Below are 5,219 nucleotides of genomic sequence, written 5' to 3' on the forward strand. Positions count from 1 at the left end.
ACAGAGAGTCACTGAAGGACTGAACACTGGTAGAACTGAACTAAAAAGACACCAAAATCAAACAAACTAAAAAATACACTCAAGCAGAGGGCAGAACCCTGACAGTTTCTGTCAGAGGCTTTGCATAGAAAATAGTTGCTGAATACTGACTCTACTTTTCCTCAGAAAAACGACAGTCAGAAGATGCACCTGTTAAAACATGAAGCTCACCTTTTGTTGGCTTGCAGGCGGAGCGTACTACTTGATCTCCAGAAGTCTGGGTCCAGAGTTTGGAGGATCTATTGGTCTCATCTTTGCCTTCGCCAACGCAGTGGCCGTGGCCATGTATGTCGTAGGCTTTGCGGAGACAGTTGTTGAGATGCTCAGCGTAAGAAATGTCCTTTTCCATTGACAGCACGTCCAACTGATGAAGCTTAAAAGTAAAAATAAACATCCGTTGTTCTGTTTCAGGATGTCGATGCTCTGATGACTGATGAACTGAACGACGTCCGCATTGTCGGGACTCTGACCATAATTCTGCTTCTGGGAATCTCTGTTGCTGGGATGGAGTGGGAAGCTAAGGTATATCTGTCAGAAACGTCTGCAGCAATAAATAATGTAACTGTACTGTTTGTTTTTGTTTTTTATCCAGCGAAGGCAAACGGTGTCTAAATCCATTATTATAAATCTGATTATTTTAGCAGAGCTTAAGCAGTTTTATTTCTTTGGATACATTTTTTAAATTTTTATCCTCTCAAAAAAGCATTGTTTTTCTTTAAAGCTAATAACTAAGAATTTATGAATTTATAAAAATTACACCAGCAAAATGTTTACCAATATAGACATTTTAGACCTTGTTGGAAAGCTTAGATTTTCGACAAATCAACCACTTAGTTCTTTTTACGGACACAATGAGCAACAAAGCACTATTAACACAGAAATAGCAGCATGTAAAAATGTAAACATGACAAAGCAGCAACAACAAGCAAGCAGGTCTTTATTACTGCTGTTAAAAATGACCTATTATGTTTGAGAATTAAAAAAAAACAACTTTGAGTCATGTTTGAACTGATGCAGCTTGGACTGTTTTTTACTCATCCATTCTTTATGTATATCCAGAAACTACAAGGTGTTAGCTTTTAAATGTAAATATATATAATATATAGTATATAATGTATCAAACATGTAATTTGGGCTTATAGTTATTCCTCAGTTATTTGATTTTCCATTTGGGTGTGAAAAATAGGCGAGAATTTGCCAAAATGAAGAGAATATTATAGCTGTAGATCATGATCATGCTGGAGCTAAATCAGCTAAAAGCTGATTCTTTGGGTTTAGATAAATAAATTCTACCTTAGATAAAGCGTAATTAGGTGTAAATATTTTGTTTAAAGTACTTCCTGTAGCTGCTAACGCAGTTTGCTGTTATTACTGTAAAAGTCTGAGATTAAGTTTCCATCTTTTCTTCTCTCTGGATCCTCCAGGCTCAGGTTGTCCTGTTGGTCATCCTGCTGGCGGCCATTGCTAACTTCTTTTTAGGCACCTTCATTACAGTCGACAGCAAAGAGCCCAAAGGATTCTTTGGATACCACAGTAAGCCTCCATCCTAACTGTCCTCTGGTGCTTCTTTGAGTTGATCTCTTTGTAAAAATCATTATTTTAAATGTTTTTTTTTTCTGTTTCTCAGCTGCCATCCTCTTTGAGAACTTCGGTCCAGACTTTAGAGAAGATGAGACGTTTTTTTCAGTGTTTGCGATTTTCTTCCCCGCTGCCACTGGGATCCTAGCAGGAGCCAACATCTCTGGGGACCTGGCTGTGAGTTTTTACCTCATAAAATGAATGCATCAATCTTTTTTCAACCGTAGCTGATCTGTCTTCCAAATAGTGATCTGGTGTGCTCCAAGGCTCTGCATCCGGCCCACCAAAGATACACCATCAGATTTAATTATTGGTTTTAAAGGAAAAGTCTGGTCAGTAAGGAATAACCAATGGGTCATTATCTATACCTAAAACTAATATGTTCGCAGTGATTTAATGAATTTAGAATGAATCAATAAAAAAAGTAATCATTTTCGTTGTGATCACTGAGTCTGGGAGCGGCCATTTTAACCCAAATATAGTAGCCCCTCCCTCCTGCCATCTTCCAGCAGTGACATCACGGTGCGGTAAGCCTAGCGCCATTCTCCCCGCTTTACAAGCTAAATCAATGGGAACTACGAGACACATCTGCAATCAACAACAATTATTGAATATGAGCGGGCTTCTCATTTAAACTACTCGCTGGTTTTGTACTCGTCCTTTTTCTGTATATTGTCTTTTAAAATATTTGTCCAAACCCAATAAATTGTCCCGTTTAGTAACTAAATATGAAGACTTTTATGTCTCTGGCATTAGGATCCTCAGTCTGCCATCCCGAAGGGAACCTTGTTGGCCATCCTCATCACAGGCATCACCTACGTTGCCGTCGCCATTTCTGCAGGTCTTTATAAACTACCAGCTTCCGTCCGATGCTTCGCTCGCTTCATTCTGGTAAACATCATCGTCTGCTGCAGGTTCCTGTATTGTCAGAGATGCAACAGGTGACCACAATGACACAGTAAGCGACACGGTGAACTGCACAGACGCTGCTTGCACGCTTGGCTACGACTTCTCCATCTGCAAGGAAGGAGGCTGCCAGTACGGCCTGATGAACGACTTCCAGGTAAGAAAAATCTCCCATCAGCAGGATTGGTTCTAAACTGGTCTGAGTCTGGGTAGCATGTTAGCTTAGCATTAGACTGGGAGGCCATGGTGTAGACTACCCTAAGTCTGGAGCAGTGGCGGCTGGCCCATAGGGGGCGCTCGGGTGCTTCCCTCCCCAGATCTGGAGTGTGAACAGGGGGCCGATGTCAGACCTAGTGCATGGCTGCGGGAAATGGATGTGCTGCAGCACCCCCTAGTGGCAAGAGGGAGACTTAAGAATTTTTTATTAAAAAATACTTGCAATACTGCACAATTTCTAAATGTCTTATGAATAATTTGAAAATTACTGTTAAGTGTATTTGGATTTTGATGTAATTACTTTTAGGACTAATCAACACAAGTTCATAGAAGTTACATTGTCATGGCAACATCAAGCAAAGCTACTGGTAGCAGCAGCAGTCTAGTAAATTTACTTTTTTACAGTGTCCTCTCTGGCGATGTGGCAATAAGAATATTTGTCTTGATGCCAAAAAGAGTTTGGCTCTCTTTTTGGCATCAAGACAATCTATTTTTACACTGTAAAAAAAAAAAAAAGAGCCCAACAGATTTTGTTTTTACAAGTGGAGCAGTACGGCTATCGCCATAGTGTTATGCTTGATTTATGCATAGAAATTGCTTTATTATAATTCATGCAGAGTTTTACAGATTATATAGACACTGCAGTGTCTATATAATCCCCCCCCCCTTATAGAAAATGGACTGATCCACATAACTTCATGTCTTACCTCAGAACAAAAAATAAATCAATAAGAAAAATAATAAAACAAAGATAAATATAACCAAAAATCATTAACCTGCATATAAACTCTGTAAATAATAAAAAAAAAAATGTAAATTTAGGAATAAATTAAGACAATTTAAATGTATAAATAAATAAAGAATAAATAGCTCCAACACAGTTAGTAATAAAGTGTTTTTATAGTTTATTTTTTCAGATTTTTTATCTTTAAAGTTTTTTTTCAACTATTATTTTTGACATGCTTTGCAGATTTCCTCCTCTACACTTCTGGGTGGTCTGTGTGCCGACCAATAGGATTGGGTCTGATCGGGACATTCCTATTGGTCGGCAAACAGTCCACCCAGAGAAGTTGGGGGGGAATCTGGAAAACAGGATTAGAAATGGGATTCATAAAACTCAGTCTGCCCTCTAAAAAAAATATATAATAACAAAGATAAATTAAGTGTAAAAAATAGTTAAAATTACATTTGGAAAAAAAACTAAAAATACAACATCCACAGCATGTAGAGCAAATTGCAACTTTTGCATAAACGGATTAATGCATTTTTCTAAGGTCCATTTTTAAACAGATTTTTCTGATGCGTTTTTTGCTTTTTAATTTTGGAGCAACTTTCTCTTCATACACACTAATCAGAAGTCTGACATTTCTGAGAATAATATGATCTGGTGAAATTCTCCAACTTTTCAATTCACAATTTATTAATTTTTTATTATCTGTAAGCTGTGATTTTTTAGTAATGAAAGGATTGAAAGATTTCCCTCTATAAGCTCAAACATGAGAGATGAGTCTCACTTTCTGAAACAAAAAAAAAGAGACAAAATTATTTAACTTTTTTATATCTCTTTTATTATATTAATCTGTTATGAAGAAACGTTATTTAACAGAATAAGTAAAATATCCCCGAAAAGCTTGACCTTTTTTTACTCGTTGTTGTAATAAGAGAAAAGCTGAAACCGCAGTAAAGCTCTGATGACATCAGCATCTCCGGAACCAGTGAATGATCCTGGGAGAGGATCCTGTGTGCGGCTGATATCAGAGCTCAGCGGGTCAGCGGAGCTCGGGAATGTGTGTCAGTAAAGGCCAGAGAGTGACGTGCATCATCACACCCACAGCCATTGTTTCCTCCACAGACCCACTCTCTCTGCTGTTCTGGTGACCAAACACTGCGTCCAATCACGTCACAGCCGTCCACACGCTCCGCTTACGCCGAGTTCAACTTTATCATAAGTTTGCAGCCTGATCCCTTCTAAGGTCGTGTTTGGATCATAGAGGATGCATCTACACCTCCTCTGGTGGAGGAGGTGTAGATGCCCTCAGACTGTGTGTCAGAATCAGAGCCGTTCTCAGCATCATGCAGAGAGCAGCGCAGAGATAATAACATCTCTTGTTCTGAGTCACAAGATTCCTGCTGCTGTGATCTGAATGAGAGCATTGAGGGCCTCCACCTCTGCTCACATCGGGCTTACTGAGCACCAACACACAGCAGGCTCTTTAGAGGCAGAACCTGGAGAGACCCGCCATGATGTACCGGAACCAGAACCTGTAATACATCAGAGCATCAGATTACAGGATGAACCTCATTAACTCTTAGCAGACCTTAGCCTCAGGATAGGTTTGTTTTTAAGCTAACAGGACCAGAACCTTCAGACTACATCCAGAATTAAGTTTCTTCTTTGCATCTATTACTGAAATGTTCTTTTAAACAGATTTAAGGTTTATTAACTCAATTCTATTCAGTTTATTTCTATAGCGCCAATA

The 5,219-nt window shown here is 38.8% G+C and overlaps 1 pseudogene; it reads left to right on the forward strand.

Annotated features, from left to right (window-relative positions):
- Positions 1-5,219, forward strand: part of LOC107084609 — a 34,279-nt pseudogene that overhangs the window by 11,256 nt on the left and 17,804 nt on the right.

The sequence above is a fragment of the Cyprinodon variegatus genome, unplaced genomic scaffold, assembly GCF_000732505.1.
Source record: "Cyprinodon variegatus isolate N-32 unplaced genomic scaffold, C_variegatus-1.0 Scaffold105, whole genome shotgun sequence".
Taxonomy (NCBI): Eukaryota; Metazoa; Chordata; class Actinopteri; order Cyprinodontiformes; family Cyprinodontidae; genus Cyprinodon; species Cyprinodon variegatus.